The sequence below is a fragment of the Schistocerca nitens genome, chromosome 5 (assembly GCF_023898315.1).
Source record: "Schistocerca nitens isolate TAMUIC-IGC-003100 chromosome 5, iqSchNite1.1, whole genome shotgun sequence".
Taxonomy (NCBI): domain Eukaryota; kingdom Metazoa; phylum Arthropoda; class Insecta; order Orthoptera; family Acrididae; genus Schistocerca; species Schistocerca nitens.
The window spans coordinates 642,557,767-642,568,823 of NC_064618.1; the positions used below are offsets into that span (position 1 = coordinate 642,557,767).

At 44.1% G+C, this 11,057-nt stretch overlaps 1 protein-coding gene across 4 annotated transcripts in view; it reads right to left on the minus strand.

Moving 5' to 3' along the window:
* The window catches only part of LOC126259432 (probable cytochrome P450 301a1, mitochondrial), a 414,350-nt gene extending 412,082 nt beyond the window's left edge, over positions 1 to 2,268 (minus strand). For 3 of the 4 annotated variants that reach the window (XM_049956239.1, XM_049956236.1, XM_049956230.1), the window contains exon 1: positions 2,195 to 2,268. The gene's annotated coding sequence lies outside the window, so the exon portion shown is untranslated. The remainder of the gene's footprint in view (positions 1 to 2,194) is intronic. The other variant, XM_049956244.1, reaches the window with a different exon arrangement.
* Between the last annotated feature and the right edge of the window lie 8,789 nt (positions 2,269 to 11,057).

Here is an 11,057-nt window from a genome sequence, read left to right on the forward strand (position 1 = left end):
GTCTCCGTTATTTGACAATATTTTGCCAGTCGTTCGTAATCAGGTGTTGCAGACGCATTTTATGAGCAATATCCATATGCCAGAGTGCCGAACAGCTGAACAATAACTAGATTAATCACCCTGTCCGGGAAATTGGATCAACTACTACTAGTACTACTACTACCACCACTATATATTTGCAGACAAGAAGTGAACTGGGAGGTCGGACGTTCTGAAGAACGCTAAACTGACTGATGTGATGCTGAGGTAGCCCAAAGTTTGAGAAAACTGTTCACTCTCAGATTTCGTATGGTAGTGCTCAGAAAGGAAGGCAGAAGTTAAAATTTAGTGCATGTCTTGTTCATAGTCTACATGGCAACTAAAAGATGCGTAGGATAAAGAAAAGCGTCTAGCGTTCTGGAAAATGGTTTCGTCATTTGTTGACCTGCTTAGAATTGCAGAACTGGAGCGTGTTTCCTTCACTACTTAGTGCGTACGGGAACAGACAGAATACAATAATTTGGTAAACTGGAAATTCACGTTACGTTCATGATAACACCTCCCAATGTCAGAATAGGGAGTGTGGTGTGCTATAACAAGTGATCGAATGGTGGCGGGCCGGCCGTGGTGGCCGTGCGGTTCTAGGCGCTCCAGTCCGGAGCCGCGCTGCTGCTACGGTCGCAGGTTCGAATCCTGCCTCGGGCATGGGTGTGTGTGATGTCCTTAGGTTAGTTAGGTTTAAGTAGTTCTAAGTTCTAGGGGACTAATGACCACAGCAGTTGAGTCCCATAGTGCTCAGAGCCATTTGAACCATTTGAATGGTGGCGCCTGCTTTCATTGGTAGCTACAGAGTACAGTGTCATGTACCCGAGACGTCATTACACATTTCGTTTCTTGAAGCAGTGAACGGTGTTTTTCATTCTAAGCACGCTGGTGCCACTTTTCACAAATCTGTTGAAACAACTCATTTTTTAAGCGAACCGTTTGTTGATCACATCGTGTTAAAGCGCTATGACCTCTATGTTTCCCCCGAGTTGACGTCTCTGCACTTTTTCCTACGGGGCTAGGAAGGGTTCATAAAAACAGGCCACGCACACTGGCGGAACTAAAGATTAACGTAACAACTGAGATTAATACCATTAGTGTCAACGTGATCCGCAAAGCGGCCACAGACAAGCTAAAACGGTTTCGTACATGCGTTACTGGACGGGGCACCTATTTTGAACATACGTTATTAACAGTGTGCATGACATAATGAAACAAAGCACATACTATGAACACTTATATACTTAACAATTTTGTATGTGTGGCCATCATCTGCAGAAAGCACAGAAATGTTGGTTTCGTAAATAAAAACTTCCTTTTTCTTGCTGCAGTTTATTTAATTGTTGTACACACACGCGCACGCACACGCACACACACATACACACGCACACAAACAAATAGAAAAATAAAAAAATCCTTACATGCACTCTCTCTCTCTCTCTCTCTCTCTCTCTCTGTCTATCTCTCTTCCACACACACACACACACACACACACACACACACACACACATTTCACACACACACACACACACACTTACACGTACACAAGAGAACAGAAAAGACCAGACGTTAATTTTCAGCGTATACTTCGTTACGTTGGCAAGAGCACACAGTAGTTACAACTTTAAATCCCAGTTTTCGGGCAAATATCTACAACTCCCGACAGAACAATAATAGTGCTGCACAGAGATCGGCGCAAAGAACATGACAGTTGTGTAGAAAAAAGTTCGTACCGGGAAAACGTCCTTAAGTTTCGTAAGTGAAGTTATGGTGCGACCTACAGTGTGAGACCAGAAGCGAGGAAACGCAGATGCCTGTCAAAAACTCAATCTGCTGAAGACACCTTGATGTGCGGAACTTTTCAATCACCCTGCAGAAGCCAAATAAGTATTATTACTGTTTTGTACTCTGTCTGCACACATATGACGTCACAGCCAACGTTCGGTATCGGTATGTTCAACACACCGATGCTTACATACGAACAGAGGAATCGTCGTTTAACGTTGCACACTCAGTGCAACTAAGCACATGGCACATGCAGACACAGTACCTTGTCGGTAGGAGGTGGACGCCTGCTATTCAGTAGCCAAGTCAGACGGCCGCACCAGCCGCCACACTCATGTAATATATAAATTAGACTCGCTACTACCCGGCTGTTAAAGTGACTCACCTCGGTTACAGCAGCGGCAATGATCTCCCGCGGTGCTCCGACGTTAGCCGGTCACTGGGCTGCGTCGCTGTTCGCGCCTGGCCCAAAATAACCGGAGATAGATGACGTCACTGGACCTCATCACTGTAATGTCAGCGCAACCGCTGCCAAGGCCATCTCACTTGTGCTTTGCAAACTGCATGGACATCTCTGATACTTCGTGAACGGTTCAAAAGATACAAAAAATGTTTGCTGCTAGTAACAGACCTCAGTGGCGAGTACTTAACTCTGAGATTTGTGCTTGTAACTTTGCTTATGTCTACACATGCGCAAGTGGTGGCGGGTTCTTTTGCTACGAGTATCGTTTCTCCCTGTCCTGTTCCATTCCAAAATGGTGCGTGGGTATGACGACTGCCTGTCAACCTTCGTATCCACTCTGATTTCTCTAATTTTCTCGTCGTGATCACTTCACGAGACGTACACGTATTTATTTATTGTTAACTGCAATGGTGCCAACTATTGCTGCTACAAATTTAAAGTGGTCACCGCGAAGATCTAACAATAGTTATAACATTTTTGATTACCACCGAGGCACAGTGTGCTGAAGAGTTAATATATCTACACCTACATCTACAAAGATATTCCGCAAACCGCCGTAAAGTGCTTGTGATTTCCCCTCCTGTTCCACTCGCAAACAGAGCGAGGGATAAGCGACTGTCTGTATGTCTCCGTGTGAGCCCTAATTTCTCGTATCTTACCTTCGTGGTACTTACGTATGTTGGTGGGAGCAGAATCGTACGGCAGTCAGCTTCAAACACCGGTTCTCTAACTTTATTAATGGTGTGTCCCGAAAAGAATGTCACCTTCCCTCCCTGGATTCCCATTTGAGTTCCCGAAGCATGACTAATTTATACGACTGTTATGGCTTAAAGTCAAGCGCCGGCTCGCCAGTCGGGAACGATAAAACAGAGAGGCTGTGACTAGACATCAGCCAATTGTACGCTGACCGACCTCTCTCCAGGACGACAACGCGACCGCAGTGGTCTCTATGGGAACAGAACATATGACCCGCGCCCCACTGCCCCCGGCCAAGTTCTAAGAGAAGCTTCAAGACCAGCGACCTGAATAGAAACGTCAAAGCTCATTACTTTGCTCGTACATTCTCTGTAGCTCAACTTGGAATTGTTATACTGAAGAGCCTTGTTTATTTTGTATGTCGCCCTTTGATAGCGACACGTTTATGTAATTCTCAAAGTTAAGTATTGTCATTTACCTTATTGTTATAAAAACTCATTAAAAAGATTTGTTTGAATTGTTGTCTAGTGATCCGAGAGAGCAGGTTCCCTGGACACCCCATATTGGACGACTAGGCAGGATTCAACAGACTGTATGGCTATATACCAGTGGAAATAAGTGCAGCTACTCGCAGAGGTTCAGAGTGGGCTGTAATTATCGCATGTAGGCGAAACTTGGTTCATATTCTAATGCGTTAATGGTGCAAAAAAATTAGTTCGAAGTCTGGCCACCAGGTGCAAGTCTGGTGCTGTGAATGCAAGAATGACGTATTGAAATGTGTCCATGTCTAATGTATTAGCAACGGGACGTGGGCAGGAAACGTCAGACAACTCAGAAAGGCATAATGTTGATTTTATTATTAAACACCGCTTACGCTATTTATTCAATATGAGCACAGGAGACGTTGGTGAATTCCTGAGTCCGTAAAACGTTGTGATCAACAGCTGCTCGCAGCAATTTGGATGGAATCTGAGCAACGTGTTCCTGTTTACTGGCTTTCAGGTCACGTAGAAACCGAACATGTCCTTGGTAAACCGTTCTGTTAGATATCCCCAGGGCCAAAATTCACATGGATTCAGATCGGGTGATCTTGTAGGCCGTGCATCTGGAAAGCCTGTGGAGATAACATGTTCGTGGGGGATTGCATTAAGCAGATCTTTCACTAGGTGAGCGACATGGGGTGTTGTCCCATCTTGCACGAAAACAATGGTTTACATAGATCAGCCAGAAGATCGTGACCACCGACCTGCTATCGCTATAAACTCGTGCAGGCGACAGCAACGTCACCTGGCGACGAATGACTGCTACTCAGACACACGCACGGTGCTTGTAGTATCAGTGAGTGTGCTGCCCTTGTTTGAAATGGCAAAGGCGTGCGATCAGTCTGAGTTTGACCGAGGGTGGATTGTGACGACCGGGAGTCTCAGCACAAGCATTTCGTAAGCTGTACGACTTGTCGGGTGTTCGAGGAGTGCTGTGGCGAGTTTCTTCAACAAATGGCAAACCGAGGTGAAACCGCGTCCAGAAGTCGTGGGGTTGGACGGCCACCCCTCATTACAGATGTCGGACATCGCAGGCTGGGCAGACTGGTGAAACAGGACAGGCGGCGAACTGTGGCGGAACTAACATAAGAGTTTAACGCTGGGCGGAGTACAAGCCAGTCTGAACACACAGTGCAGCGGACGCTCCTAAAGATGGGCCTCCGCAGCCGACTACCCACGCGTGTGCCAATCTTAACATCACGACTGCGGCAACTACGACTGAAATGGTCATGTGAGCATCAGCACAGGACGTTGGCGCAGTGTCAGAACGTTGTCTGATGAATCCCAACACCTCCTTCATAACGCTGATGGGAGGGAGCGAGTCCGTCGTCTTTTAGGGGAACAGCTCCGTGACACCTGTGTTGCGGGGCTGAGACAAGTTGGCGGCCGCTCCATTATGCTCTGGGGAACATTCAAGTAGGCATGCATGGGTCCAGTAGAGTTCGTGCAAGACATCCTGACGGCCAACGAATAACTTACACTGGTCGCAGACCACGACAACCCCTTCATGGCACCGATGGCAGTGGCATATTTTAAATAATCCGCCATGTCCCAGGGGCAGGAGAGTGACAGATTGGTTAGAGGAACACAGTGGACTGTTCCTTTTGAAGTTATGGTGTAAGAGGTCCGAGCAGATGTAATTTCGATGTATTGTTCATGCGCTGCCTGCGATATGCAAGGTCTCTGACCAGAGAGCAGTGTTGACTGTAGTAGGAACTGTGTAGCTGTAGCAGTAAGTTGTTGCTAGTCTGGAGTCTGCTCTGGTCTGGTCTGGTCTGGTGTATCGTGTTGGCTGGCCCGGTCGTGGTGCAGCGATGTCGGAGCCTGAGTATTATATGTATAAGATAAAAAGCAGCCTCGCGCATATGTAGTAATGTTATCTCAAGTCCCATGTAAATGTTTTAAAAATCTCGTAATAATGATCTTTCTCATAAAAAGTAACTTTTAACAACTATTCATTTCAATTTAAAGAATTTACTAATTTCTTCCATCCATGATCATCCCGATTATTGCAATAGAAAAATCAGTTGCTTCCTTTCATAAATGACAGATAGGTCGGCCAGCATTGCACAGAGCTGTGCCGGAAAAATTTATAGTAAGAGCAGATATATCCGGCGACTTCATTGAGGTAAGAATTTTTCCTTTTTTCATTCAGAATGATCTTTCAGGGCCATGACGCAGCACTGCTGTCGTCCAAAATTTACCAGGTTAAATTCACAGTTAATTATTGAAAAATCATAAGTGAGTGACAATTTAATTGAGAGGTTAGTTACATTGTATTATTACCAGGTTACTGAATTTATTTTTTTTATTGGGACGTTACACTGAATGTGAACGACATAATTATAATTTTTTACTGTTGAGAGGTTTAGAAATTCTTCTGTTGTGAGGTCACGCTAAATGTGAATGAATTTTGAGCTTAGATTAAATCAGAAAGAATTTTGCGTGGAGGTTACACTAAATAAGAATCATATTCATATTCTTATATTTATTTTATTTTTGTGGGGAGGTTACACTTGGCGACCCTGCCAGGATCGTATTTCTTTGTGAATTTCTGAAAAGTAGTCATATATCTGCTCTTATTTACTTAAATGTAGTTTGCATCTAGCGCAACGTATTTACTAATTTGTCACTCTTTCTTTCGCAGATCATCGGCAATTTATTGCTCTTTGTTGTAATTGTATTTGTTCCATTTTTGTTTGACTTTATTTCATTTTGTGCTTAATTTTGATTTGTGAAAAATGCCGCGAAAAACTGTTAACAATACATCGCGATGTGCAATGAGTGAAATAGCCGACTCGAATAATTTGACCAATAATACTAGAGAAACTCAGTGTCTTAATGATAGTCCTCCATTTACAGACAATCAGTGCGTACCAACTACTGGTAATGATTTTGATCCTAATGATGAACAAACAAATTCAATTATGTCCACAGTAGATGTAACAATTGATGACGCGGCACGTTCCGATACAATGAATGCTGCCCAGTTTGACACACCCGGTTTGCAAAATTGACATAACGAACAGATAAATGTTTCTAACGAAAATGAACAGTATGGTCAGAATACGTCAGATTTATTTGATTCTACTGTAGTGACCAACAGTGCATGTCCGATTGGCAAATCTTTTCAAGAATCACAGAATAACCAAATGGTTACACAAAATGTGACACATGCAGATACACCAACACACAGCATAGAAAATAGAGTCGCTAATTTTGGGTGGGATCAAGTTATGACATTATTACTTCAATTGAATGAAAAACAAGACAACTACTTCAAACAGGCCGGCCGGTGTGGCCATGCGGTTAAAGGCGCTTCAGTCTGGAACCGCGTGACCGCTACGGTCGCAGGTTCGAATCCTGCCTCGGGTATGGATGTGTGTGATGTCCTTAGGTTAGTTAGGTTTAATTAGTTCTAAGTTCTAGGCGACTAATGACCTCAGAAGTTAAGTCGCATAGTGCTCAGAGCCATTTGAACCAACTTCAAACAACTTAATGAAAATCTCAAACAACAAATTAATGAATGTTTCAAACAGTCGAATGAAAAACACGACAACCTTAACGAACAGAACAAACAACTTAGTGAACAGATTACAGCCATTACCGTGCAACGTCATGATCCTAAAGAACAATTACGTGAGGAAATTAAGGCTTGTGCTAGGAACAGTAGTGAAGAAATTCGATCTGCTGCACAAGAATTAAGTAATACACATGTAGGCACAACGAAATTAGTTCTACATCTACATCTACATTTATACTCCGCAAGCCACCCAACGGTGTGTGGCGGAGGGCACTTTACGTGCCACAGTCATTACCTCCCTTTCCTGTTCCAGTCGCGTATGGTTCGCGGGAAGAACGACTGTCTGAAAGCCTCCATGCGCGCTCTAATCTCTCTAATTTTACATTCGTGATCTCCTCGGGAGGTATAAGTAGGACGAAGCAATATATTCGATACCTCATCCAGAAACGCACCCTCTCGAAACCTGGACAGCAAGCTACACCACGATGCAGAGCGCCTCTCTTGCAGAGTCTGCCACTTGAGTTTATTAAACATCTCCTTAACGCTATCACGGATACTAAATAACCCTGTGACGAAACGCGCCGCTGTTCTTTGGATCTTCTCTATCTCCTCCGTCAACCCGATCTGGTACGGATCCCACACTGATGAGCAATACTCAAGTATAGGTCGAACGAGTGTTTTGTAAGCTACCTCCTTTGTTGATGGACTACATTTTCTAAGGACTCTCCCAATGAATCTCAACCTGGTACCCGCCTTACCAACAATTAATTTTATATGAGCATTCCACTTCAAATCGTTCCGCACGCATACTTCCAGATATTTTACAGAAGTAACTGCTACCGGTGTTTGTTCCGCTATCATATAATCATACAATAGAGGATCCTTCTTTCTATGTATTCGCAATACATTACATTCGTCTATGTTAAGGGACGGTTGCCACTCCCTACACCAAGTGCCTATCCGCTGAAGATCTTCCTGCATTTCGCTACAATTTTCTAATGCTGCAACTTCTCTGTATACTACAGCATCATCCGCGAAAAGCCGCATGGAACTTCCGACACTATCTACTAGGTCATATATATATATATATATATTGTGAAAAGCAATGGTCCCATAACACTCTCCTGTGGCACGCCAGAGGTTACTTTAACGTCTGTAGACGTCTCTCCATTGATAACAACACGCTGTGTTCTGTTTGCTAAAAACTCTTCAATCCTGCCACACAGCTGGTCTGATATTCCGTAGGCTCTTACTTTGTTTATCAGGCGACAGTGCGGAACTGTATCGAACGCCTTCCGGAAGTCAAGAAAAATATCATCTACCTGGGAGCCTGTATCTAATATTTTCTGGGTCTCATGAACAAATAAAGCGAGTTGGGTCTCACACGATCGCTGTTTCCGGAATCCATGTTGATTCCTACATGGTAGATTCTGGGTTTCCAAAAACAACATGATACTCGAGCAAAAGACATGTTCTAAAATTCTACAACAGCTCGACGTCAGAGTTATAGGTCTATAGTTTTGCGCATCTGCTCGACGACCCTTCTTGAAGACTGGGACTACCTGTGCTCTTTTCCAATCATTTGGAACCTTCCGTTCCTCTAGAGACTTGCGGTACACGGCTGTTAGAAGGGAGGCAAGTTCTTTCGCGTACTCTGTGTAGAATCGAACTGGTATCCCGTCAGGTCCAGTGGACTTTCCTCTGTTGAGTGATTCCAGTTGCTTTTCTATTCCTTGGACACTTATTTAGATGTCAGTCATTTTTTCGTTTGTGCGAGGATTTAGAGAAGGAACTGCAGTGCGGTCTTCCTCTGTGAAACAGCTTTGGAAAAAGGTGTTTAGTATTTCAGCTTTACGCGTGTCATCCTCTGTTTCAATGCCATCATCATCCCGGAGTCTCTGGATATGTTGTTTCGAGCCACTTACTGATTTAACGTAAGACCAGAACTTCCTAGGATTTTCTGTCAAGTCGGTACATAGAATTTTACTTTCGAATTCACTGAACGCTTCACGCATAGCCCTCCTTACGCTAACTTTGACATCGGTTAGCTTCTGTTTGTCTGAGAGGTTTTGGCTGCGTTTAAACTTGGAGTGAAGCTCTCTTTGCTTTCGCAGTAGTTTCCTAACTTTGTTGTTGTACCACGGTGGGTTTTTCCCGTCCCTCACAGTTTTACTCGGCACGTACCTGTCTAAAACGCATTTTACGATTGCCTTGAGCTTTTTCCATAAACACTCAACATTGTCAGTGTCGGAACAGAAATTTTCGTTTTGATCTGTTAGGTAGTCTGAAATCTGCCTTCTATTACTCTTGCTAAACAGATAAACCTTCCTCCCTTTTTTTATATTCCTATTAACTTCCATATTCAGGGATGCTGCAACGGCCTTATGATCACTGATTCCCTGTTCTGCACATACAGAGTCGAAAAGTTCGGGTCTGTTTGTTATCAGTAGGTTAAAGATGTTATCTCCACGAGTCGGTTCTCTGTTTAATTGCTCGTGGTAATTTTCGGATAGTGCACTCAGTATAATGTCACTCGGTGCTCTGTCCCTACCACCCGTCCTAAACATCTGAGTGTCCCAGTGTATATCTGGTAAATTGAAATCTCCACCTAAGAGGCCGGCTGCGGTGGTCTCGCGGTTCTAGGTGCGCAGTCCGGAACCGTGCGACTGCTACGGTCGCAGGTTCGAATCCTGCCTCGGGCATGGATGTGTGTGATGTCCTTAGGTTAGTTAGGTTTAAGTAGTTCTAAGTTCTAGGGGACTGATGACCGCAGCAGTTGAGTCCCATAGTGCTCAGAGCCATTTGAACCATTCTTTTTTCTCCACCTAAGACTATAACATGCTGAGAAAATTTATGTGAAATGTATTCCAAATTTTCTCTCAGTTGTTGTGCCACTAATGCTGCTGAGTCGGGAGGTCGGTAAAAGGAGCCAATTATTAACCTAGCTCGGTTGTTGAGTGTAGCCTCCACCCATAATAATTCACAGGAACTATCCACTTCTACTTCACTACAGGATAAACTACTACTAACAGCGACGAACACTCCACCACCGGTTGCATGCAATCTATCCTCTCTAAACACCGTCTGTACCTTTGCAAAAATTTCGGCACAATTTATCTCTGGCTTCAGCCAGCTTGCTGTACCTATAACGATTTCAGCTTCGGTGCTTTCTATCAGCGCTTGAAGTTCCGGTACTTGACCAACGCAGCTTCGACAGTTGACAACTACAATACCGATTGCTACTTGGTCCCCGCATGTCCTGACTTTGCCCCGCACCCGTTGAGGCTGTTGCCCTTTCTGTACTTGCCCAAGGCCATCTAACCTAAAAAAAAACCGCCCAGCCCACGCCACACAACCCCTGCTACCCGTGTAGCCGCTTGTTGCAGATGAAAGTAGTGCAGTCGCTAAACAATGCTCTGAAAACGCAACACAGTTACGCGACGAGTTTAAATTAATGTCAGCAGAACATTCACGCACACTGGACGCGGAAGTAGACACGAAATTTGACCAACAGAACAGCCAAATTGACGAAAGTTTTGAAGTGACAGAGACGAAAAATGTTGCAGTCTCCAACACGTCACAGCATACGCCAAATTCTGAACATTTCTCACACTCACAGAGCCAGTATAACTTAAGTAATTTACAGAGACCACGCGACTTAGAATCCGAAAAGACACAGACAAACAGATTCTCATGCAATCCTGAACCTGCAAAGACATACAGAGACGATAATTTTTATTACAAACACTTTCTATCCGTGAGAAAATTTAAGGTATTTAAAAATGACAGAGCACAGGTACACGCTATGGACTGGATACGACAATTTGTTTTTGCATTTCCACCAGCTTGGCCTGTAATGCAGAAACTAGCATTGGACTGGAAACAACAATTTGCTTTTGAATTTTCGCCGGTATTGCCTGTAACGCAGAAACTAAAATTTATTTGCAGCGCGTAATAGACCTCAGGGGATTCATTACACTTCGATGAATATGTGCCGTAACGTGCACAGGGCCCCGAGCCTTAG